Source organism: Sminthopsis crassicaudata, chromosome 3 (assembly GCF_048593235.1).
Source record: "Sminthopsis crassicaudata isolate SCR6 chromosome 3, ASM4859323v1, whole genome shotgun sequence".
Lineage (NCBI taxonomy): Eukaryota > Metazoa > Chordata > Mammalia > Dasyuromorphia > Dasyuridae > Sminthopsis > Sminthopsis crassicaudata.
The window spans coordinates 234,082,980-234,110,901 of record NC_133619.1 but is presented as its reverse complement, the minus strand read 5'-3'; positions in this window follow the sequence as shown (position 1 = coordinate 234,110,901).

Sequence of the window (27,922 nt, the reverse complement as noted above, 5' to 3'; positions counted from 1 at the left end):
ATATATACAAAAATATTTGTGGCAGCCCTTTTTGTAGTGGCTAGAAATTGGAAATTGAATGGATGCCCATCAATTGGAAAATGCTGAGTAAATTGTGGTATATAAATGATATAGACCAGCAGGATGAATATAGAGAGGCATGGAGAGACTTACATGAATTGATGTTAAGTGAAATGAGCAGAACCAGGAGATCATTAAACACTTCAACAACAATACTATATGAGTGTCAATGCTGATGGAATTGGTTATCTTCAACAATGAGAGGATCCAAATAAGTTCCAATTGATCAGTAATGAACAGAACCAGCTATACTCAGAAAAAGGAAACTGGGAAATGAGTATGGACCACAGCACAGTATTTATACTCTTTCTGTTATTGTTTGCTTACATTTATTTTTCTTCCCAGGTCATTTTTACCTTCTTTCTAAATCCAATTTTTCTTATACAGTAAGATAACTATATAAATATGTATACATATATTGCATTTAACATATACTTTAACATATTTAACCTGTATGGGACTACCTGCCATCTAGTGAAGGGGGTGGAGGGAAGGAGGGAAAAAGTTGGAAAAGAAGTTTTTGCAAGGGTCAATGTTGAAAAATTACCTATGCATATGTTTTGTCAATAAAAAGCTATTAAAAAACAGCAAGCATGGATTAAGGCTCCTAAAAGAGTTAGTAGGATATGAGAAATGAGCAGTGAAATTAGAAGGCAATATTAGCAAATTGAATGTGACTATAAGAACAAGAATAAGGACACTTTTTGACCAGGATTGGAAAAACCAATCAGATTTAGTCTCATGTAGATTGACATGAAGTAAACAAGATTCTTACATTTCTTGATTATGGTAAATGTTTGATTTTCTGGTTCTTAGTTTCCATATTTGTAAAACTGGGATGTTTGGACTGCATTACTTCTCAGCTCCCCACAACTCCAAGTTTTATATTACAGGAAAAACATTTAGATCTCTATTTATCCTCACAGTCTTGTCATGATACTCAAGAAAGTATCATGGGTACTAAAAATAAAAATTTATTATGTTTATGAATGGAAAGAAAACAAAATAGTGATTATCATAAATTTGTGAAAAGGGTTTTAAAGAAATTAGAAAAACAAATATCAGGTCAGGTGTTTTTACATGGTGATGGAAGCTCAACTAGAAGAAAATAGCAATTAACCAGAAACTGGTTAAGCATGAGTAAACAGAGGAATTTATGTCATTGTTTAAACAGAATGTTCATTAACTAACATCAAATTAAGTGTCAGAAACCTCTTCAAGTCAAATATTTTAACTTGGTATTTTAGTTGCTGCTAGTTAAGAAGCCATAAGATAAATTATATGTTGGCCCTTTCATGATTTAAACTTGGTATGATATTTGACACAAACAAAAGAAATATTTCTCTGCTGGGTTTCTTTCTGCTTCATTTACTCCCTGCAGTTTAGTGCAGATTAATGTGTTCAGAGACTGATTGCAGTAATTACTCTGTCCTGCTGCTCCACTATATTATGCAAACAAATGCACACAATGGAACAACTGAGAGCATGGACTAGTGTGATGCTACTTAAACTGTCCAAATTTTCAATTTATAACTTTCTACTAGAAAGATAGATCTATGAAACTCTCTGGAGTGAGCTTTCTGAATATTTCCACTTCTCCAAAATCTTTTTGTATATCGACCCCTGTAAATAGTGGTAGTATTTGAGGTAGTGGTGGTGGTGGGGATGATGTTAGTGTGAGTGTGTTTGTTTATGTGTGGGTGTATGTGTGTGTGGGGTATTTATTGGGTCATGGATTTAGATGGAAGTTCCCCACATTTATAATTAATAAACTAGCATTGAACCCTGTCTTTTTCCATCTCTCTTCTCCAGCAGAGCTATATTGAGTCAATTCATTTAGTGGTTATAAAATAAGACATCCCTAAACTAAGCTTGCTTTTAAAATTTATCAGCCTGTAAACAGTGTCATCACTCCCCTCCACATTTTACACTGTCATGATGATGATGTGTCAGACATCTGGAATATGTGAGTGAACAGCAATTCATAAGATGCAGTGAGAGGATCAAAAATTCACACACAAAGTTAGTGTTATAAATAAGAAAACACACATTTGAATTGTTAAAATGAACTAGCTGGTTGCAATTTTAATTAAGACATTACATAAAACCCCTAACAACAAAATACATTTACTTTATTTTCCTTTATTCTTTTAAACTAAATACTCTGAAATAACAGGCATCTGTAAGGCACAGAAGTAATTATTTCACATACACAGGAGAATCAATAAAAGAGTTGTTAGAAATGATGATAGGGTGAGGTTGTTAGGATTACTAAGTGAGAACTCAGGTTGTCTGGATGGCGACAAGGTGAGAATTCAGGTTTTCTGGACAATTACAAGGTGAGAACTCAGGTTGACTTGATAGAGGGGGCAAGCTCATTGGCTGGGGTGGTTCTTCCCAAAAGCCCTTGCATTATCCCACGCCCATTCTCTGGGAGGATAAAAAGAGACAGCACTGGGCGCAGAGAGCAGATCGGCCTGGAGAAGGATAAGAGCTGGAGGAGATTCAGAGCCAGGATTCAAAGGAGAAGACTCTGAATTGCATCAGGCTTGACGGGGCTCTCTGCAGGAAGGGAAGTCACTTCTAAGGACAAGAGTTAACAGCAACTGCCTGGAGACAACGGTTCGTTACAGGAAGAAGAATCTGTCTGAGAGATTTGAGTAGACACAGCAGTTCTCTTCCCAGAGAGTAATCCGGCAGCTTCTAGAGACGGCAGCTCGTTACAATTGGCGTCCACACGTGGGGCAAGGACTTTTGCTTATCCTGACAAGAGGAGCTAGACCAGACCTTTGCAATTTGGCGCCCGAACAGGGACAGACACAGTCCTGATTCCAGTGGAAAAGCTTCCAATCTAGATCTCAGTCTCTCTGACCCAGAACCGTGAGTAACGAGGAAACTTTGTTAAAGATTAAGTGAGCGTGCTAATAGATAAATAAGGAACTTAACTTGTTAAGGGCTAAACCAGGAATCTCTTATAGCTGAAATGGGGCAGATGTTAGCTATATTCAATCCCTGGACCTCAGCCGACTCAACCTCAGCCCCAGACGCAACCTCAGCTCCATTCAGGAGTGGTACTATAGAGAGTATAATCAAGATAATTGAGGAGCAGAGTTTACTTGTAACCTGGGTACAGATTGCTAAACTCTTGGCTGCATTAAGACGCACATCCCCTTGGTTCTTAGAGGAAGAAAAGATAGATGTAGATAAATGGAAGCTAGTGGGATATGAAATGAAAGAATTTCAAGCAAAAAATGGGCCTCGTTCAATTTCTGCAGAAGTATTTTATATCTACAACATAGTTCAATTAGCCTTAAACTATCAAGCAAGTTGTAGGAGAAGGAAAAGTTCTAAAAATGAACAGAGGAGGAAGTGTGAGGAAAAAAGGAAAGATCAAGATCTTTCCCTAGAGCAAGAGGATTTAAATGAGGAATTATGGTATGATTCTCTTGAAGAAGCTTCAACCCTGCCTAGAGAACAGATTATTGACAGGCCCACATCAACCCCACCTTCAGAGATGGAGGAAGAAAGAGGGGAAGAGGCAGAAACACAAACAGAATTGCCTGTGAAGAAGCCTAAGCCTATGACAAGATTAGAAAAAGCATTGGTTAAAGCTAAGAGAGAAGGACAGGATATAAGTGATTTTATACATGCATATCCTGTGATTGAAAATACTGACTCTGTAGGTAAAAAAAGGAGAAGATATGCACCTTTAGATTTGAATAAAATTAAGGATTTGAAAAAAGGTTGTACCCTTTATGGGGCTACATCAGCTTATGTCAAAATGTTACTAGATGGTTTGTCTTATGAAGTCCTAACCCCGAATGATTGGAAATCCATAGCAAGGATATGCCTGGAACCTGGAGAAAATTTATTATGGCTTTCGGAATTTCATGAATTATGTAAAATTCAAGTCAGATGCAATTTGGAAATAGGAGTTAACACACAATTCACTTTTGAGCACTTGGCTGGTGAAGGTCGGTATGGAGAGAATTCGGAACAGATTAATTATACCATGACAATATATGAGCAAATTGCTAAGGCTGCAATAAAAGCTTGGGGTGTCCTTCCTGGACAGAAAGATCGTGGAGAGGCTTTCACTAAAATACAGCAAGGTCCCAATGAACCTTTTGCAGATTTTGTGGGACGTTTGCAAACTGCTGTCAAAAGAACTATTGGAGAAAATGCTGCTACAGAAATAATGACCAGACATCTAGCTAAGGAAAATGCCAATGAGATTTGCAAAAGAATTATATGGGGATTAGACAAAGATGCTCCTTTAGAGGAGATCATAAGACGCTGTGCTACAGTGGGAACAAATGCTTTTTACACCCGGACAATGATGAACGTGGAAAGACAGGGTCCCTCCTGGCAAGGGCCTTCTAGAGAAACTCGGCGATGTTTTCAATGTGGAAAAATTGGGCATCTAAGAGCTCAGTGTAGATATGGAGATACAGTGAGAAGACAGAGTGAGAGAAGACCTAAAACCCCATGTCCAAAATGCAACAGAGGACTCCATTGGGCATCAGAGTGTAGAATAATTCAGGGAAATGGGATGAGGGGCCCAGGTCCAGGGTCCCAGGCAAAAAAGACTTGGGGCATGATGGCAGCTGATGTTACACCCAAAGAGCCTTTAGAAGGCCAGGACTCTGATTTAATCAACCAGAAGAAAAGCAATCACATGGCAGAAAGGGATTACCCAATCAGTCAACCAAAAGGCAATCAGATTGCAAAAATGGATTACACTTGGGGAGAATATAGGCCTTTTAAACCAACAGGGCTGTGTCCAGTGCAAACAATTCCAATGTAATTGCCAGATGATGAGAAGAGATTTAGAAAGTGGTAAATAGAAGGTAATTAGATAGGTTAACTGCCTGGGAGAGAGGGTTTGCTTGTATTTCTTCAGCAGGAGAGGGAATCAGATGGGTGCCAACGAGTCGTATTCGCCTTGTCCATCAGAGAGAGACAGAAAAAGAGAAAGACCTCAAAATAAAGGAGAAGATCTAAGAAACATCTTACACCGAAAGAGCATGGATAATAAAAAGACTGTTAAAGAACTTTAAAATCAGCAGGAATCATTGGACTTCCTCACACAAGATGAGACTAATGGACAATGGACTTATGGACATTTATAAATTTTCAATTTATGATTATGTTATATACTTCTAGCATGTGTTACGTTACTATGTTACTATGTGCTTATGTAATTTATGTAATTATCTGTAATACTTCCCATATTGATGGATTTATGTTTCAAGGTCATGACTGTCCTATGTTCTAAATCAAAAGAAAGGGGGAGATGTTAGGATTACTAAGTGAGAACTCAGGTTGTCTGGATGGCGACAAGGTGAGAATTCAGGTTTTCTGGACAATTACAAGGTGAGAACTCAGGTTGACTTGATAGAGGGGGCAAGCTCATTGGCTGGGGTGGTTCTTCCCAAAAGCCCTTGCATTATCCCACGCCCATTCTCTGGGAGGATAAAAAGAGACAGCACTGGGCGCAGAGAGCAGATCGGCCTGGAGAAGGATAAGAGCTGGAGGAGATTCAGAGCCAGGATTCAAAGGAGAAGACTCTGAATTGCATCAGGCTTGACGGGGCTCTCTGCAGGAAGGGAAGTCACTTCTAAGGACAAGAGTTAACAGCAACTGCCTGGAGACAACGGTTCGTTACAGGAAGAAGAATCTGTCTGAGAGATTTGAGTAGACACAGCAGTTCTCTTCCCAGAGAGTAATCCGGCAGCTTCTAGAGACGGCAGCTCGTTACATGAGGTGACAGAACATAGTGTCAAGGAATCATAAAAGTAGGAGTAATCATAGAAACAATCTTGACCAAATAAATTTGAAGTTAAGGACATTGATCCAAGATGTCACATATATGAAGTGATATTGTATTATGTTAGCTCATATCAATTAAGTAATATGAAGAATGATATGAAAAAAATCTTTGATTTGAGAATTAGTTCAAATTATAACTCTGCTACCTGCTATAAATGTGATGACAGCAAATTATTTAAATTATCTTATCCATAGTTAAGCTAACTTTAAAATATAAGTTTCTGGAAGAATTCTAATTTTTAAAAATTTCTTTATCTTCCCAATCCCAAATATACAGTAACTGCTAAATTGTAGACTTCTGAATAATAGATATCAATTTCTTCAGAGAAAATATATTTTTCCTTTTTTAAATTTTTCTTTATACTTTTATTTTTAAATAAAATATGAGAATTATTGAAGGTACCCTTGATGAAAACAGGTGATGAAATCAGGTAGACTTTCATAAATGATTCTTTCTTTTTCTTTTTTCTTTTTTTATGCTTTCATGACCCTTTATTTAAAATGAAATTTTTACAACATTATTGTTTAAAAATAGTTTTTGTATTTTTTTTTTGCATGGGTAATTTTTTTAACAGCATTATCCCGTGTACTCACTTCTTTTCCAAAATTTCCCCTCCCTCCCTCTCCCCATCTCCCCTAGATGACAGGCAATCCCATACATGTTAAATGTGTTACAGTATAGCCTAGATATAATATATGTGTGTAAAACCAAATTTCTTGTTGCATAGTAAAATTTGCATTCATCAGGTAAAAGTAACCTGGGTAGAAAGACAGTAGTGCAAACAGTTTACACTCAATTCCCAGTATTCCTTCTCTGGGTATAGCTGATTCTGATCATTGATCAACTGGAAGTGAATTAGATCTTCTTTATGTTGAAGACATCTACTTCAGGGGCAGCTAGGTGGCGCAGTGGATAGAGCACCAGCCTTGAATTTAGGAGGACCTAAATTCAAATCTAGTCTCAGACACTTAACACTTCCCAGCTGTTTGACCCTGGGCAAGTCACTTAACCCCAGCCTCAGGGGGAAAAAAAAAATAGAAAAATAGAAGATATCTACTTCAATCAATTATATCTTCATACAGTATCGTTGTTGAAGTGTATAGTGGTCTTCTGGTTCTGCTCATTTCACTCAGCATCAGTTCATGTAATTATGCACAGTAACAAGACTATACAATGATCAGTTCTGGTGGACATGGCTCTTTTCAATGGATGATTCAAACTAATTCTACTTGTGCAGTGATGAGGAGAACCATCTTCACCCAGAAAGAGGAATATGGGAACTGAGTGTGGATACTACATAGCATTTTCACTTTTTCTGTTGTTGTTTTCTTGCATTTTATTTTCTTTCTCAGTTTTTCTTTTTCTTCCTTCTTGATCTGATTTTTCTTGTGCAGAAAGATTTTGATGATCAGAGACCTTTTTCAAGAATCTTTCCATCTAAACATCTGGATGTAGAAACTCCAAGTTTAGAATTTTTGGAGACTCAATCTCTTTCATCCTTAGATTCCCTAGAATACATTTCTATTATCATTATATTTTATTATTTTCTCTCACACTGTATTGTGTAACCAAATTGGCTTTATTTACAAATGACACCGCCTTTCCCACCTTCATGATTTTGTGGTGGCCATCCCCATGATTGAAATGTACTTACTCCCCACCTCTGTTTCTGAATAAAATTTTCTTAAGTTTAAGATCAAATAAGAATTCCTACACAGCTTTTTACCAGCTTCTCAAATGAATTTATTCCCTAATTAACTTGAATTTTACAATAGTTTATCCATTATTTTATTTATCCTTTTTATCTTTTAGTATATGCATGTTACCTGATTCAGTAGAATGTAACCTCTTTCAAACTGCAACTTTTTTTTCATTTTTATTGTGTTTTCAGTGACTATCAAATACATGTTTTATTTTGTTTTGGTTTTGAATTGATTGTTTTATTCTATCAGAGAGATTAATTTCAGTCTCTTTACACAACAATCTTCATTAATTCCACAAATAGGAACAGGTTACAATTTCAAAGATCTATTAGGAGCTATCAGAGAAATAAATATCTAAGGATGATAAAACACAGTCATATAAGCATAATTTATATTATTATGATAAGTAACCAAAAAACACAAAACAAATTGGTACGTAAGAACTGAGGGAGAGAGAAAGTGATTGCTACCTGTGATATCAAGGAAGGCTTTGGGTAGAGAATAATTTTCGATGTGCGTTTTTCAGATTAGATAGGAATTCAACCACAGAGGACATTGCAGTATAGGAAACAATTTGCATGTGGGACTGGAACCAAGAGAACACAGAAAATGTGCAAAAGATAGAGACTGATCTATTTGGATGTGGAATATCATTCATATAAAGTAGCAATATATGATTAGGATACTGATTTCAAATTTGAACATCACACAAAAATGCTTGAATTGTAGTTGTTAGATCATAGGAAATTTTTAAAGATGATTAGGAAAAAAATAACAGCAACAACACTATGTAGAAGGAAACTCATTCTGACAGTAGAATAAATGATGAATTAAAGAGGAGAATAAATATGTATGGAAATATATACTAATAATTATTCTATTATATTAGCCAATTATTAGTCAATCGATATTTATTAAATACCTACTATGTGTCAGGCACTGTGCTAATACACGCAGAGACAGAGACAAAAGTTAGTCCTTGAATTTCCAATTTGTTTAAGGAGATAACACACATGATGCTAGCAATATCTATATTGATATGACAAATAGAAGTAATAATAATAAAGAGCTAAAAAGCTAATTACTTGGGTTTAGGGAAAGTATCGAGTAAAAGAAGACATTTTATTTGGAACTTAAGTAATCAGTAAGAAGAGAGAAGAGAGAGTTTTCTAGGCATCAAAGATAGAAAAACTGCCCAGAGATAAGAGTTGGGGTAGCTTGTTTGCAAAATGGCCATGAAATAAGTGAAATTGAATCAAAGAGTAGATGCTGGGAAGTAAGAAATAAGATGAGTAGAAATGTTAATAGAAGCTAAGTTATAAAAGACTTTGAGAGCCAAACTAATTAATTTGTATTTGTTCTTGGAAGCCATGGGAAACTAGCAGAGTTTATTAGATAGGAGATAAAACATTTAGACCTGACTTAAAGAAAATTTATTTAGTGGATGAATGGAGAACTTGGATAATATAATATGGTGCTTCAAGCATAAGTAGTACACCATTTTGAGTATAAGATAATTTAAGCATAATGAAGAAAATTAAATTAACTTTAAAAAGGCAGATAAGAGTTAGACTGGAAGGCTGAAAATGCTTCACTTTTTCTCCTAGAAGAAATAAATTTTAAGTATTTTTAGTTGAGTCATGACAATAGTAAATCTGTGCCTTGAGAATAACTGAACCACTTAACAAACAATTCAAACATTTTCTTTTTAAATCAACTGCATTGCAAATAAGAAATTCAAGTTTTAATGCCTCTAAAGAATTCCTAGCATACTGTATAGTATAGCTTACGATACATGGCATATAGTAGCATACTATAGGCCTTTTTATCAAAACCAAATTAAAAACATAATTTAAGGATCAGTATTTTTAAAAAAAATATTATGTGTTCAGTAAGCCTTGCATTTTAGAAAATATAAATGTGAATACTATAATAGCAATTACAGCTTGGGAATTTGCATGCACAGAAAGCTCTGCAATCTGAAGTTGATTGTAAGTCAAAAATGCAACACCTTTGTCCTATCACTATACCATTTTCAAGGAAAAGGTGAGTGGAAAATTTAAACCTTTCTGCCCTTTTTTATGTTTGTACATTATTTCTGAGATTATATCCAATTCTCTACATTTCTTCTTTTTCTCTCTAGCTACACAGAAATAATAAGAGATAGATTTTATATGTAAATATACACATATGAATGTAGTCACTAAAATATATTTATACTTTAACTATATATGTGTGTATGTATATATGTAAATACATATATGTATATGAGCATGTATGTACTCCCATTAGACTGGAATCAGTGATGTTAAGACATTTTTTATATCCACAGTATTCAAAATAAAGTCTTGGAAATGCAAATAAGTGCTTAATAAATGATTTTTGTCTTGACTCTTTCAAAGCTCAGGTAAGACAGAGATAGAGATCTTATTTCACAATTTGAAATAAGATTTTTTAACATGTTCAATTATGTTTCAGTGAATGATTCAAAACCTCTGGGTTTTAAGGTTTTTTTTTTTTTAATCCATTCTATAATGAGTTCTATAAAGCTTTGCTTTGTTGTGATAACAATTTAGTTAGATTATAGAACACATTTAAGCTATTTCACTAAAAACCATATTGACATTAATAATATTGAAACTAGGATTTTAGTGCTTTAATGTCAACTTCAATTGATTTCCTTTCATTTATTGCAGAGACAATTTTTCATTATGACACCTGGAAATCCTTGAAAGCACTGAAGTAAACTTTCTCCATTTATCTCGAGACAAAATGTTTTCAAGTTAAGTACTTCTCAAAAGAACATATGGAGATATTGGAAAACAAACTGCAGTTTTCCTTCAAAACTGTCCCTTTTAGTCAAAAGCAATTCTGTAGGGCTCCATCATGTTTCTTATATTTTGTATCATTATCATTGGCCAATTCCATTATTATTTCAAGAGTCTTTATAGATTTTTTATCAATATTATAATAAAGAATGAAAAAACACATCATCATTATTCAGTTTGTACATATTCTAATTGTTTAGTGAAATATGAAATGATCTGATATTCCTTTTCATAACTAAATGGACAGTTTGTGATTTGACCACAGTTTTTGGAGGAGTCTTTCAATAAACCAAAGAGGATATTTTTTTCTCAATAGTTTTATTTTTCCAAAATGTAAAGATAGTTTTCAACATTCATTTTTATAAGACTTTTGTACCAAGTTTCCAAAAATAATTTTTATTAAAGCTTTTTATTTACCAAGCGTATGCATGGATAATTTCCCCCACATTGACATTTGCAAAATCTTTTGTTCCAAATGTTTTCCTTTTCACCACCTCCTCCCCTAACTGTCAGGTAGTCCAATACATAATAAATATGTTGAAATATATGTTAAATTCAATATATGTATACATATTTATACATTTATTTTGTTGCACAAAAAAAATCAAATCAAGAAGGAAGAAAAAGAAAAACTTTGAAAATAATCAAAATATTAGCAAATAACAACAGAGAGAATGAGAATGTTATGTTGTGTTCCACACTATGTTCCCATGGTTCTCTTTCTGTGCATAGATGGCTCTTTTCATCACTACACAGATGAAATTGGTTTGAATTATCTCAGTGTTGAAAAGAGACACATCCATCAGAATTTATCATCATATGATCTTATTGTTTCCATGTATAATGATCTCCTGGGTTTTACTCAATTCACTTAGCATCAGTTCATGTAGGTCTTTCCAAGCCTCTCTGAAATCATCTTGGTGGGCATTTCTTACAGAACAATAGTATTCCATAGCATTCATATGACATAATTTATTCCACCATTCTCCAACTGTTTCTTGACACTACAAAGATGGCTGCCACAAGCATTTTTGCACATATGAGTCCCTTTTCCCTCCTTTAAGATCTCTTTGGGATATTATTCCAGTAGAAATGCTGCTGAATCAAAGGGTATGCATAGTTTGATAACTTTTTGAGAATAGTTCCAAACTGGTCTCCAGAATGGTTGGATCTCTTCACAGTTCCACCAAATATGTATCAGTGTCCCAGTTTTCCCATATCCCCTTCAACATTTGTCATTATATTTTTTTGTCATTTTAGCCAAACTGAGATTAGGAAAATATCTTGAATTTGGAGATATTGTGGTTTAAAGAATCTGTATGAATTGTTTTTATTTCCTTCTTCAGTTATCAGTGTAAAATATTTCATAACAAACCATAGAAATGATGTTTCTCATTCCCATTTGTTCATGTCATAACAATGGTACATCAGAAGATAATGTTAGGAAGAAAATTCATGATATTTCCCTAATGCCATTTTAATCTGCTATTTTTTCTAAATAGGTGTGTAAATTAATGATGTTATTAACAATTTCCTTGAACAAAGGAACAAAGAAAAAACAGAAAAAATAAAGAAAATGTAGACATATAAATCTTTTAATTCCTAAAGTTTAGAGCTAGAAAAACTTAGTGGAAAATTATCAGTTTGGTTATGTAATCAATCACTGTCTAGTTGGATGAGTGATTTGCACAATTAATCAAAAAACCTTAAAGTATGTGAGAAAAGAGCTCAGCATGATTAGTAATTTTGATATATTTATTCTTCTTTTTGGATAAACATGTACTAGCTTAAGTAAAAAACAATGATAATATAATTGATATATTGAAAGATAGAGTAAATTTGGCTCCCTTCAAGAAAGTGCAAAATATACAATACTGAGTTCTTGTTTTTTAATTGAATCCAATTCTTCATGGACCATACCATACATAGATGCATGCATGCACACATATGTATCTATATCCATATTCATATCTATATCTATACCTATATCTATATTTTTGGCAAAGTTAACTGGAGTAGTTTGTAATTTTCTTCTTCAATGGATTGGGGTAGCAGTGCTTAAGCAACTTACCAAAAGTCATGCAGCTAATAAGTGTTTAAGACTAGATTTCAATTCAGGCCTTCCATTCTGGGTCCAGCTCTCCAATGAGGTCATTAGCTGCTTCTATACTACATTTAAGGCAAACAGGAGAATTGATATAGGGAAGGACAATAGAATCAAAGAGAAAAAAAGTACTTATTCTGGGCTAAAATCCTACCTCTGATATTTATCACTTTTATAATCTTGACAATTTGCACCAAACTTAACTAGGTCTTAATCTCCTCATAATTAAAATGAGTGGATTGAATTAGATTATCTCTGAGTACTATAGTACTTCTAGTTCTATCTTAAAAATGTATCTCCAGTTAGGCTTTTATAAAATAGAATGAATTCAATATATTCACTGTGATGCACATATTTATATATCTATGTGTATGTATACATATATACAGACATATGTCTGTGTTGTATGCATGTTTGTATATATGTTATACATACAGAAAAATGCATAAACATACATATGTGGGGTGTATATTATACACTTATACATAGATTTATATAGTTGAAAAAAGATAATATGTTTAAACTAGTCAGGGAAATGAAGGGGGAAACAATTCAGAAACACAGATAACAAGGTTTTAAAGGGAAAATTTATTTATAATATTTTAAGTATTATTAAAAAGTGAGGGGAAATGAAGTTTGATTGCTTGTCACATGAACTACTTATCTGTCTCTTAATAAATAAAGCAAATATTTTCCTAATCTCTTCATGATAATTGAATGAAGATTATTTTTTAGAGATTGTAATAATCTATTTCATTGCTCCATTAACTCATTTTGAGTATGTCTCGTCCTAGACTCAGGCCAAGCAATCTTTCTATTAGAATCATTCCATTAGAAGTTCAAGAAAATAAATTGACACATAAATCATAAATATCTAATAGCTTAAAGCAAAATCCCAGGGATCACCATTTCACCACTGAAAAGAAGATGTATTTTGGCATTCCTTCTCAGGCCCAGCTTTGGTCATGGCATTCAATTCATTTTAAAGGTTTTTTTTTTTTTTTTTTTTTTTTTTCTGGATCAGCTCTTACAAGTTATCACTTGTTTTTCTGAATTTTTCGTAATTGTCTTATTAAAAAAGAGCAACAAACTTTCACTATATTCACATGTAAAAAATTGGTAAATCACTCTTCATTCAAAGAAAAGTTATTTACTTTAGTTCTTTGTTTTAAAAAGCAAAACAATTACAAAACTGATGTTCATGCCTATTTGATATTTCTTTCCTTCCTTTCCATATTTGTCTTCTAAAGCTCTATCCCTAACAATTAAATCAATGAGTCAAAAGGTATGAACATTTTAATTAGTTTTTCTAATTATAATTCCAGTATGAACACAAACTTCATACCACTTTTGAAAATATATAAGCATGGGTGGAGCCAAGATGGTGAAGAGAACCCTTCTGATCCTCCCCAGGACCCTCAACTAATTAACAAATTCAGCCTCTGAATTAATTCTGGACTGGCAGAATATACAAATATTGGTAGTGCATCAAATTACCAACAGAAGATAATTTCTTTTTTTTTTTTTTTTTTTCCTTCCCTTCTACTCCCTAGCCTACCCTTCCTCCTACGTCCTAAAGTGCTGGCTCTGATTGGAATACTACTCCTTCTCCTTCGACCAACCTCTCTATGTCACATACTATCTGTAGGTGGCACTGCAGGGTTATGCAATATGAGACTTCACAAATACTTTTTCCTCCTTTTATTTAAAATGAAGTTCTTTTTGTCTCCACCCAATATAAGAGACTTCAGTTTTCACACACAAACTAGAAGCATAAAACTTCTTGCCACCAACTCTAATATTTATGAACCCCAAATAAAGATTCCACTAGGGGAAGTTGGATATAATAGTTGCAGGTTATGGATTATATACTCTTAATTTGGGTTGGTGGGGAGCAAGTAGAAAATTGATGAACTAGTTTGTTTGTGGGGGTTCTTCCTGAACCCCTTCCTTTCTAATAAGTTAGAATGGAAGTGTTTTCTGAGAAAACCTGAATTTTTTTTAAAATTTTTTTATTATATATATATTTTTTATAATATTATCCCTTGTATTCATTTTTTCAAATTACCCCCCCTCTCTCTATTCCCTCCCCCCGATGACAGGCAATCCCATACATTTTACATGTGTTACAATATAGTCTAGGTACAATACATGTGTGTGAATATCATTTTCTTGTTGCACAATAAACATTAGAATCCAAAGGTACATGCAACCTGGGCAGACAGATATTAGTGCTAACAATTTACATTCACTTCCCAGTGTTTCTTCTCTGGGTGCAGCTACCTCTGTCCATCATTGATCAACTGGAAGTGAGTTGGATCTTCTTTATGTTGAAGATTTCCACTTCCATCAGAATACATCCTCATACAGTATTGTTGTTGAAGTGTACAGTGATCTTCTGGTTCTGCTCATTTCACTCAGCATCAGTTGATTTAAGTCTCTCCAGGCCTCTCTGTATTCCTCCTGCTGGTCATTACTTACAGAGCAATAATATTCCATAACCTTCCTATACCACAATTTATCCAACCATTCTCCAACTGATGGACATCCATTCATCTTCCAGTTTCTAGCTACAACAAAAAGAGCTGCCACAAACATTTTGGCACATATATGTCTCTTTCCGCTCTTTAGTATTTCTTTGGGATATAATCCCAGTAGTAGCGCTGCTGGGTCAAAGGGTATGCACAGTTTGATAACTTTTTGGGCATAATTCCAGATTGCTCTCCAGAATGGCTGGATTCTTTCGCAACTCCACCAGCAATGTATTAGTGTCCCAATTTCCCCACATCCCCTCCAACATTTGTCATTATTTGTTCCTGTCATCTTAGCCAATCTGACAGGTGTGTAGTGGTATCTCAGAGGGGCCTTAATTTGCATTTCTCTGATCAGTAGTGATTTGGAACACTCTTTCATGTGAGTGGATATAGTTTCAATTTCTTCCTCTGAGAATTGTCTGTTCATATCCTTTGACCATTTATCAATTGGAGAATGGTTCGGTTTCTTATAAATTAGGGTCAGTTCTCTATATATTTTGGAAATGAGACCTTTGTCAGAACCTTTGTTTTTAAAAATATTTTCCCAATTTGTTACTTCCCTTCTAATCTTGTTTGCATTAGTATTATTTGTACAGAAAGTTTTTAGTTTGATGTAATCAAAATCTTCTATTTTGTGATCAATAATGATCTCTAGTTCTCCTCTGGTCATAAATTCCTTCCTCCTCCACAAGTCTGAGAGGTAGATTATCCTCTGTTCCTCTAATCTATTTATGATCTCCCACTTTATGCCTAAATCATGGATCCATTTTGATCTTATCTTGGTATATGGTGTTAAGTGTGGATCCATATCTAATTTCTGCAATACTAATTTCCAGTTTTCCCAACAGATTTTTCCGAATAATGAATTTTTATCCCTAATGTTGGAATCTTTGGGTTTGTCAAAGATTAGATTGCTATAGATGTACCCTTTTTTGTCCTTTGTATCTAATCTGTTCCACTGATCTACCGGTCTAATACCAAATGGTTTTGGTGACTGCTGCTATATAATATAGCTTTAGATCAGGTACACTTAGACCACCTTCCTCTGAGTTTTTTTTTTCATTAGTTCCCTTGCAATTCTCGACCTTTTATTCTTCCATATGAATTTTGTTGTTATTTTTTCTAGGTCATTGAAATAGTTTCTTGGGAGTCTGATTGGTATAGCACTAAATAAATAGATTAGTTTGGGGAGTATTGTCATCTTTATTATATTCGCTCGGCCTATCCAAGAGCATTGAATGTCTTTCCAATTATTTAAATCTGATTTTATTTTTGTGGCAAGTGTTTTGTAATTTTTCTCATATAATTCCTGATTTTTCTTTGGTAGATGGATTCCCAAATATTTTATACTCTCAACATTTGTTTGGAATGGAATTTCTCTTTGTATCTCTTGCTGTTGCATTTTGTTAGTGATATATAAAAATGCCGAGGATTTATGTGGATTTATTTTGTATCCTGCCACTTTGCTGAAATTTTGAATTATTTCTAGTAGCTTTTTAGCAGACTCTTTGGGGTTCTCTAAGTATACCATCATGTCATCTGCAAAAAGTGATAGTTTAATTTCCTCATTTCCTACTCTATTTCCTTGAATCTCTTTCTCGGCTCTTATTGCCGAGGCTAGCGTTTCTAGTACTATATTGAATAGTAATGGTGATAGTGGGCAACCTTGTTTCACTCCTGATCTTACTGGGAAAGGTTGCAGTTTATTTCTATTGCATATTATGTTTACTGAAGGTCTTAAATATATGCTCCTGATTATTCTAAGGAATAGTCCATTTATTCCTATACTCTCAAGAGTTTTTAGTAGGAATGGATGTTGGATTTTGTCAAATGCTTTTTCTGCATCTATTGAGATGATCATATGGTTCTTATTAATTTGATTATTAATATGGTCAATTATATTAATAGTTTTCCTAATATTAAACCAGCCCTGCATTCCTGGAATAAATCCTACTTGATTATAGTGTATTATCTTGGAGATGATTTTCTGAAGTCTTTTTGCTAATATCTTATTTAAGATTTTAGCATCAATATTCATTAAGGAGATTGGTCTATAATTTTCTTTCTCAGTTTTTGATCTACCTGGTTTAGGTATCAGTACCATGTCTGTGTCATAAAAGGAGTTTGGTAGGACTCCTTCATCCCCTATTTTTTCAAATAATTTATATAACATTGGGGCTAATTATTCTTTAAATGTTTGGTAGAATTCACATGTGAATCCATCTGGCCCTGGGGATTTTTTCCTGGGGAGTTGATTAATAGCTTGTTCTATTTCTTTTTCTGAAATGGGACTATTTAAGCAATTTATCTCCTCCTCTGTTAATCTAGGGAGCCTATATTTTTGGAGGAAGTCATCCATTTCACTTAAGTTATCAAATTTATTGGCATAAAGTTGGGCAAAGTAACTCCTTATTATTTCTCTAATTTCCTCTTCATTGGTGGAAAGATCCCCCTTTTCATTTGTAAGACTATCAATTTGATTTTCCTCTTTCTTTTTTTTGATCAAATTTACCAAAGGTTTATCTATTTTATTGGCTTTTTCATAAAACCAACTCTTGGTTTTATTTATTAATTCAATAGTTTTTTTACTTTCAATTTTATTGATTTCTCCTTTTAATTTTTGTATTTCAAGTTTAATTTTTGGTTGGGGGTTTTTAATTTGGTCTTTTTCTAGCCTTTTAAGTTGTAAGCCCAATTCGTTAATCTTCTCTTTCTCTATTTTCTTCAAATAAGCCTCTAAAGATATAAAATTTCCCCTTATTACTGCTTTAGCTGCATCCCAAAGATTTTGATATGATGTCTCATCATTGTCATTATCTTGGGTGAAATTGTTAATTGTTTCTATAATTTGCTCTTTCACCCAGTCATTCTTTAAGATGAGATTATTCAGTTTCCAATTACTTTTTGGTCTATTTACCCCTAACTTTTTACTGAATGTAGCTTTTATTGCATTGTGATCTGAGAAGAAGGCATTTATTATTTCTGCCTTCCTACATTTAATTTTGACATCTTTATGTCCTAATATATGGTCTATTTTTGTATAGGATCCATGAACTGCTGAGAAGAAAGTATATTCCTTTCTATTGCCATTCAGTTTTCTCCAAAGGTCTATCATACCTAGTTTTTCTAATGTTCTATTTACTTTTTTAATTTCTTTCTTGTTTGTTTTGTGGCTTGATTTGTCTAAATCTGAGAGTGCAAGGTTGAGATCTCCCACTATTATAGTTTTACTGTCTATTTCTTCTTGCAGTTCTCTTAACTTTTCCTTTAGAAAGTTAGATGCTATACCACTTGGTGCATATATGTTTAGTATTGATATGGCTTCATTATTTATGCTACCTTTCAGCAGGATATAGCTTCCTTCCTTATCTTTTTTAAGGAGATCTACTTCTGTTTTTGCTTGATCTGAGATAAGGATAGCTACCCCTGCTTTTTTGGCTTTACTTGAAGCATAATAGGCTCTGTTCCAACCTTTTACCTTTATTCTGTATGTATCTCCCTGCTTTAAGTGTGTTTCCTGTAGACAACATATTGTAGGGTTCTGCTTTTTGATCCAATCTGCTATCCGTCTCAGTTTGATGGGATCGTTCATCCCATTTACATTTACAGTTAAAATTACTAATTCTGTATTTCCTGCCATCATATTATCCCCAGATTATGCTTTTTTCCCTTGACCCCCCTGATCCCCCTCCCCGATATTTAATTTACAGACCCCCCCTTGTGACGCGCAACCCTCCCTCTTTTTTTTTTTTTTTTAGGATCCCTCCCCCCTCCCTCCAAGTCCCTTCACTTATTCTCCTTTTCCTTTTCCCTTTTCCTCTCCCCCTTTTAATGAGGTGAGAGAAAATTCTCTGAAAAACAAATATGTTAATTATTTACTCTTTGAGCCTCACCTGATGAGAGTAAGATTCACACAATGATTCTCCCCCTCACTAAGTTCCCTCAGATATGGTGTATTTTCTATGCCTCTTCCTGGGATGTAGTTTCCCTCTTTTTATCATTCATTCCCCTTTTTCTGAACCGACCTCCTTCCCTTTACTACACCCCCCTTTTTTATTTTATATCAGTAAAATCAAATTATCCTTGAGTATTTTTATATACCCACTACAGAGTTACAGTTCTCAACGGTTCTGTGTACCTTTTTCTGTTTCTCTTCAGTCTTGTGGATGTAGATCAAATCTTTTGTTTAAGTCTGGTTTTTTTCTTAGAAACATATAGATTTCCTCTATTTCATTGAATGACCATCTTCTTCCATGGAAAAAGATGCTAAACTTAGCTGGGTAGTTCATTCTTGGTTGCAGTCCTTGATCTTTTGCCTTACGGAATATCAGGTTCCAGGCCCTTCTATCTTTTAATGTAGAGGCAGCCAGATCTTGAGTGACCCTTATTGTGGCACCTTGGTATTTAAATTGTTTTTTTCTAGCTGCTTGCAAGATTTTCTCCTTTGTGTGGTAATTCTGCAGCTTAGCCACTATATTCCGTGGTGTTCTTTTTTTAGGGTCTATTTCAGAAGGAGTTCGATGAATTCTTTCCACATCTACTTTCCCTTCTGTTTCTATTATCTCTGGACAGTTCTCTTTGATAATTTCCTGTAAAATAGAATCTAGGCTCTTTTTTTGGTCATAGTTTTCTGGAAGTCCAATAATCCGCAGATTATCTCTCCTAGATCTATTTTCCAGGTCTATAGATTTTCCCAGTAAGTATTTGATGTTGTTCTCCAGCTTCTCATTTTTTTTGTTTTGTTTGACTGATTCTTGGGTTCTCTGTGAATCATTCATTTCTATTTGTTCCATCCTGACTTTTAAGGAGTTATTTTCTTCTTTCACCGTTTTTAGTTCTTTTTGTAAATGCCCAATTTCATTTTTAAATGAATTATTTTGCTCTATTGAATTTTTTTCCATTTCCCTAATTTTTTTTTTTTTTGAGAATTATTTTCTTTTTCCAATTCAGAAATTCTATTTTCTGGAGACTTTTTTATCTTTTCCAATTCAGAAATCCTACTTTCCTGTGTTTTTTTAACCTTTTCTAATTCATAAATTTTGTTTCCCTGCATCTCCTGTGAATTCTTTATTTTTTCCAACTCCAATTTCAGGACGTTGTTATTCTCTATCATAGCTTCCCTTTCCTTTCCCCATTTTTCTTCAATCTCCCTTAATTTTTTAAGAGTTTCTTCTAGGAGAGAGTTATGTGATGGGGGGCAGGAATCGTTCCCCTTTAGGTTGTTATCTGCTGACTCTCTGCTTTTAACTTCCTCGGGGTTGGATACCCCCTGTGTTTATAGCTTCTCCATTGATCTACTGGCTTGTTGCCAGATGACCCTGTGGTAAACTTCTCCATGCAAATTTCCCATAGGCTGAGACCACACCCTACATCCTTCTGGTCTGCTGAATGTGAACTGTTTTCTGTGCTCTCACTGCCTACTTGCCTGATGTAGCACTTGGTCTAGCCATCCCTGCCCATAAGCAAAAAACAACCTTTTTCTAGAGAATTTCAAGATTATCTTCTTTTGATAATGTGTTGTAGTCCCAATTTTCATGTGTTTTGACAGTCAATCACTAATTCTGTGGCTCTTTCAGAGAAAGTAGTCTGAGCATAAAGGAGAGCTTAGATAGATGCATGTGTCCTCTTCACCATCTGGGCTCTACCTTTCTTCCAATTACTTTTTGGTCTATTTCTTTTTATTGAATGCAATTTTTACTGTAGTGTGATCTCAAAATGTATTTACTATTTCTGCCTTCCTGCATTTGATTTTGAGATCTTTGTGCCCTACCTATGGTCATTTTTTTTGGTAGATTCCAAGAACTGCCAAGAAGAGAATGTACTCCTTTCTGTTTCCATTCAATGTTCTCCAAAGATCTACCATCCCTAACTTTTCTAGTATTCTATTTATCTCTTTAACTTCTTTCTTATTTATTTTGTCCGATTTTTTAAGCTCTGAGAGAGCAAGGTTGAGATGTCCCACTAGTATAATTTTGCTATTTCTTCTCACAACTCTTTTAATTTCACCTTTAGGAGTTTCCATGCTATAACACTAGGTGCTTATATATTTAGTATTGATATTACTTCATTATCTATGAAGTAGATAGATAGATAAAGATAGATCTTTAGCAAGATATAGTTTCCTTCCTTATCTCTTTTCATTAGATTAATTTTTCTTTTCTTTTCCCTTTTTCCTCCTCCCCAGTATTTAGCTTATGAGAACCACTTGCCTCAAGCAGCCTTCCCACTTTAGAAATCCTCCCACTTTAGAGTACGTCTCCTTTTCTTATACCTTTCCCCTACTATTTCTGTTTTCCTTTCTATTTAGCCAATCTCTTCCCTTTTTTGTCTTTCCCCTTCCACTTTTCAATAAGGTAAGAGAAGTTTCTATGTAAACCAAATATGTCTAATAGTTTCTCTTTGAACCAAATCTTATGAGAGTAAGATTCACACAATGTTCATTCCCCCTCCCACTCTTTCTCTGTATAGAAGGAATCTATGGTTTTTCTTGGCTTTTTGCTCATACTTAAAAAAATTTTTGGGGTCTGTCCCTGGGGTAGGGAAAATCTAATCTGAGTTTTAAAATATTTTGGCTTTCTCTTCTGAACTGCTAAATAATTAGCAGAGAAGAGCTAACAGCCTGTGCCAGATTCCTTTACCTCAGTGGCTTCTCTGATCCCAGAGCCCTTCCCAGCGCAATGGGCACAGTATGCGAGCACCCAGCCGTCTGTGCTGGCCTCTCTTCTTCCTCCCCTGGGAACTGACCTTTACTGTTGAAACTCCAGATTCTCTTCAGCTAGTAAGTCGTGCTTCCAGTCCTTGTGGTATCTATCAGTCCTGGGCTAATTCTGAGACTTAATTTATCTACTTGGTTGTGAGGGAGTGAGGACGTTCACAGAGTCGTGTGTTTCTTCTCCGCCATCTTGGCCCAACAGAAGATAATTTCAAAGACTGCCAGAAAAGGTCTGTTTTAGTCAGACATGGAGGGAGGTGGCCAGGTGCAGGCAGGCAGAGCATGCCAGCACATGTTGTGCAGATCAGGTGCAGGGTGTGATCTCCACTGGGTAGTGCAGACTTTAGGCTATGGAGAATCTATGAGGAGGAACCTAAAGCAGTGTTGGCTACTCTGCCCTGATTACAAGCTAGTAGATAGTCAGAAGTTATAAAACATCCAACACAAACACAAAAGGTAAAGAGTGAATCCAGAATTGCCATGCCCACCCAGCATCAGTAGGAAATTTCACTACTTGCAGAGGAAGCTTGGAAAACCTCCCTTCTCCTAAAAGCAGATTCCAACTTTTTTTTTTTTTTTTTTTTTTTTTTTTTTTTTTTTTTTTTTTAATGAGTAAAAAGGCAAAGAGAACTCTAGCCATAAAAAGCTTTTATGGTGAAAGATAAGAACAGATTTGAAACCCTGAGGAAATCTAAAGCAAATTGTCTCCAGATGAACCCCCCCAAAGTAGTATAATCCAGTCCCTCTCACATAAGTCTCTCCTAGAAGAGATTTAAAAGGATCTTAAAAGAGAGCTAGAAGAAAAATGGGGAAAAGAAAGGAAATTTTTGCAAGAGGGTTTGGAAAAGGCATATAACTCATTAAAAGATAGATTTGACAAAATGGAAAAAGAAAACAATTCAATTGAATATGGAATTTGTGGAATGGAAAAGGAAAATAATTCCTTAAAAAAAGAAGATTTGCAAATGAAAAAATCCATAGAACAAAACAACTCATTTAAAAGTTCAATTAGACAAATAGAAAAGAAGTAAATGAAGAAAATAACTCACCATAAATCATAACTGAACAAATGCAAATGAAGGACACAATGAGAAATCAAGAGTCAGTCAACTAAAACCAAAAAATGAAAAGAAAGAAAAAAAATGCAAAACATCTATTTGGGAAGACAACTGACCTAGAAAATAGATTTAGGAGAAATAATCTAAGGATTATTGGACTCATAGAAAACCATAATGAAAAAAGAATCTAGACACTATTTTTCAGGAAATCATCAGAGAAAACTTCCCTAATAACATAGAATCAGAAGGTAAAATAGTCATTGAAAGAATTCACCTAACACCTCCTGAAAGAGACCCCAAATTAAAATGTTACTCCAAGAAATATTGTGATTAATTTCAGAACTATCAGAGTAAGGAAAAATGTTACAAGCAACCAGAAAATAAAATTCAAATATTGAGGAGCTACTATAAGGATCACCCAGAATCCAGCAGCTTCCAATTTAAAAAACTGAAGGACATGAAGAAAAAATTTAATCTGGGGATAGTAAGATGGCAGGAAATACAGAACTAGTAGTTTTTACCATAAGTGTGAATAGGGTGAACTCTCCCATGAAGTGGAATGGATAGCACACTAGAGTAAAAGCCAGAATCCTTCAATATTAGGTTTACAAGAAATATATTTAGCAGAGTGATAGATATAGAGTAAAGTTAAAAGGCTGGAACAGAATATGTTATGCTTCAGGTGAAGGAAAAACAAAAACAAAAAAAAAACAAAAACCAGAGATAGCCATCCTGATGGCAGATCAAGTAAAAGCAAAAATTAATTACCCAGAATCCAGCAGCTTCCAATTTAAAAAACTGAAGGACATGTAATCTGATATTCTGAAAGACACATGAACTTGTACTGCAGCCAAGAATAAACTACTCCACTAAAGAGAGCATTTCATTCCAAGTAAGAAGATAGGCATTCAATGAAATAGGTGAATTCCATTTATTTTTGATAAAAGGACCAGAGGTAAGCAAAAAAAAAAAAAAAAAAAAAAAAAAAAAGACTTACAAATATAGGACTCGAGAGAAGCATAAAAAGGTAAAAAGAACTCTTGATATACATAGAGAGTGCTTGTATAATTTGAATTTACAGTAATAATTTATAAAAGAAACTAGAGGTAGAAGGGGGAATTGAACTAGACAAAGGGAAAAGTGGAGATAAAAGGAAGGAAATTACATCTCACAAAGAGGCAAAGGAAACCTGTTATATTAGGAAGAAAGAGTGGGTATTCCAAAACTCTAGAGTCTAGAAGGACCTGGCCACACCCACCCAGCTCAGAGAGGGACTCAGCATGATCTCAGTTCACAGCCACCAATCCCAGAGCAGATGCTGACCACAGCACAGATGTAATTCCAGTGGAAATGCTGATGCCAGCTCATCCATTGCTGTCCCACTACTGCTTCACTGTTATTTCCTATTGCCTATGGATGAAACTTGGTAACACCACACTGCTCTGAAAGAGCAGTTTTTTGTTTCTTTTTTTCAAAATGAATAAAAAGTCAAAATGGGCTTTAACTATAGATAACTTCAATACTGAACGAATGCAGACTTCAAACCCTGAAGAAACTAAAAGTAGATTGTCTTTAGATGAAGCCCTAAATACTAATATAACCTGGTTCCCATCACACAAGGTTCTCATAGAAGAAATTAAAAAGTCTCTTTAAAAAAGAGCTAGAAGAGGGGGGCGGAGCCAAGATGGCGGAGAAGATACACGCCACTGTGTAAGCTCCTTTCTTCCCTCACAACCAACTAGATTTAATCAGCCTCAGAAATAGCATTGGACTGATAGAATCCACAAGGATTGGAAGCACGACTTACCAGTTGAAGAGAATCTGGAGTTTCAGAAGGAAAGGTCAGCTCCCAGGGGAGGAAGAAGGAAGGCCAGCGCAGACGGTGGGGTAGTGGCACACTGCGCCGGTGGCACTGGGGAGGGCTCGGGGATCAGAGAATCCACTGACATAAAAGAATCTGGCACAGGTTGTTAGCTCTTCTCTGCTTATAAAACAGCAGTTCAGAAGAGAAATCTAAGCCACTTTAAAATTTAAAACCAGATTGGATCTTCTGTGATCCCAGGGGTGACTCAGCAGATCTCGGCACTGGGGGTGTGGCCGACATAGGCAATCCAGGCTTTTACCTCGGGGTAGTTAAGAGATTGAAGAGTGGGCGGGCGCTAACTCATACTGCCTGGTTCCACTGGCTGGAGGCTGTGGAATGGAAATCCCAGAGAAGCAGAACCTTTGAACTAGGTACCGCGGTTTCTGGCAGACAATTCCCAGTTTGAGTGCAGGGGCTTTTCACGTCACCTGCTGCAGACATCCACGCCCCACAGGGACGCATAGGTTAGGCTTTGAGTCGCCTTTATTGTTCAGTCTCAACCTCAGGGAAGCCACTAAAACACAGCGCCCTCAAGGCACAGGAGTGCTAGTCACCTCTGAGGCACTTCCAGGGAGGGGGTGGGGAACTCTCTCCCAGAGTTCTCTCTTAGCTCAGGCACAGGAGCCGCTGCATCCATCCCCTCTGGGAGGAAGCTGCTAAAGAAATAAAGAAATAATTTCCTACTCCAGGGACAGACCGCAAAAGATTTTTTAAGTATGAGCAAGAAGCCCAAAAAAACCATATATTCCTTCTACACAGAGAAAGAGCGGGTATCCAACCCCGAGGAAGTTAACAGCAGAGAGTCAGCAGATAACAACCTAAAGGGGAACGATTCCTGCCCCCCATCACATAACTCTATCCTTGAAGAGACTATTAAAAAGTTAAGAGAGTTTGAAGAAAAATGTGGAAAGGAAAGAGAAGCTATGAAATTGGAGTTGAAAAAAATAAAGAATTCATAGGAGATGCAGGGAAACAAAATTAATGAATTAGAAAAGGTAAAAAAATCACAGGAAAGTAGGATTTCTGAATTGGAGAAGATAAAAAAGTCTCAAGAAAATAAGATTTCTGAATTGGAAAAAGAAAATAATTCTCAAAAAAAAAATTAGGGAAATGGAAAAAAATTCAATAGAGCAAAATAACTCATTTAAAAATGAAATTGGGCATTTAGAAAAAGAACTAAAAACTGTGAATGAAGAAAATAACTCATTAAAAGTCAGGATGGAACAAATAGAAATGAATGATTCATTGAGAACCCAAGAATCAGTCAAACAAAACAAAAAAAATGAGAAGCTGGAGAACAACATCAAATACTTACTGGGAAAATCTATAGACCTGGAAAATAGATCTAGGAGAGATAATTTGCGGATTATTGGACTTCCCGAAAACTATGACCAAAAAAAGAGCCTAGATTCTATTTTACAGGAAATTATCAAAGAGAACTGTCCAGAGATAATAGAAACAGAGGGGAAAGTAGATGTTGAAAGAATTCATCGAACTCCTTCTGAAATAGACCCTAAAAAAAGAACACCACGGAATATAGTGGCTAAGCTGCAGAATTACCACACAAAGGAGAAAATCCTGCAAGCAGCTAGAAAAAAACAATTTAAATACCAAGGTGCCACAATAAGGGTCACACAAGATCTGGCTGCCTCCACATTAAAAGATCGAAGGGCCTGGAACCTGATATTCTGAAAGGCAAAAGATCAAGGATTGCAACCCAGAATAAACTACCCAGCTAAGTTTAGCATCTTTTTCCATGGAAGAAGATGGTCATTCAATGAAATAGAGGAATTCCATATGTTTCTAAGAAAAAAACCAGATGTAAACAAAAAATTTGATCTACATCCACAAGAATAAGGAGAAACAGAAAAAGGTACACAGAACCCTTGAGAACTATATCTCTATTGTGGGTATATAGAAAGTACGCATGGATAATTTGATTTTACTGATATAAAAGAAAAAAAAAGGAGGGGGTGTAGTAAAGGGAAGGGGGTAGTATAAGAAAAAGGGGAGGGAGTGATAAAAAGAGGGAACCTACATCCCAAGAAGAGGCATAGAAAATACACCCTATCTGAGGGAATTTAGAGAGGGGGAGAATCATTGTGTAAATCTTACTCTCATCAGAAGAGGCTCAAAGAGTAAATAATTGTCATATTTGTTTTTCAGAGAATTCTCTCTCACCTCATTAAAAGGGGGGAGAGGAAAAGGGAAAAGGAAAAGGAGAATAAGGGAAGGGACGTGGAGGGAGGGGGGAGGGATACTAAAAAAAAAAAGGGGTGGAGGGCTGCGTGTCACAAGGGGGGTCTATAAATTAAATATTGGGGAAGGGGTTCAGGGGGGTCAAGGGAAAAAGCATAATCTGGGGATAATATGATGGCAGGAAATACAGAATTAGTAATTTTAACTGTAAATTTGAATGGGATGAACGCTCCCATCAAATGGAGACGGATAGCAGATTGGATCGAAAATCAGAATCCTACAAGATTTTGTTTACAGGAAACACACTTAAAGCAGAGAGATACATATAGAGTAAAGGTAAAAGGTTGGAGCAGAATCAATTATGCTTCAGGTAAAGCCAAAAAAGCAGGGGTAGCTATCCTTATCTCAGATCAAGCAAAAGCAGAAGTTGATCTAATTAAAAGAGATAAGGAAAGAAACTATATCCTGCTGAAAGGTAGCATAAATAATGAAGCCATATCAATACTAAACATATATGCACCAAGTGGTATAGCATCTAACTTTCTAAAGGAAAAGTTAAGAGAGTTGCAAGAAGAAATAGACAGTAAAACTATAATAGTGGGAGATCTCAACCTTGCACTCTCAGATTTAGACAAATCAAACCACAAAACAAACAAGAAAGAAATTTAAAAAGTAAATAGAACATTAGAAAAACTAGGGATGATAGACCTTTGGAGAAAACTGAATGGCAATAGAAAGGAATATACTTTCTTCTCAGCACTTCATGGATCCTATACAAAAATTGACCATATATTAGGACATAAAGATCTCAAAATTAAATGTAGGAAGGCAGAAATAATAAATGCCTTCTTCTCAGATCACAATGCAATAAAAGCTAATTCAGTAAAAAGTTAGGGATAAATAGACCAAAAAGTAATTGGAAACTAAATAATCTCATCTTAAAGAATGACTGGGTGAAAGAGCAAATTATAGAAACAATTAATAATTTCACCCAAGATAATGACAAGGATGAGACATCATAACAAAA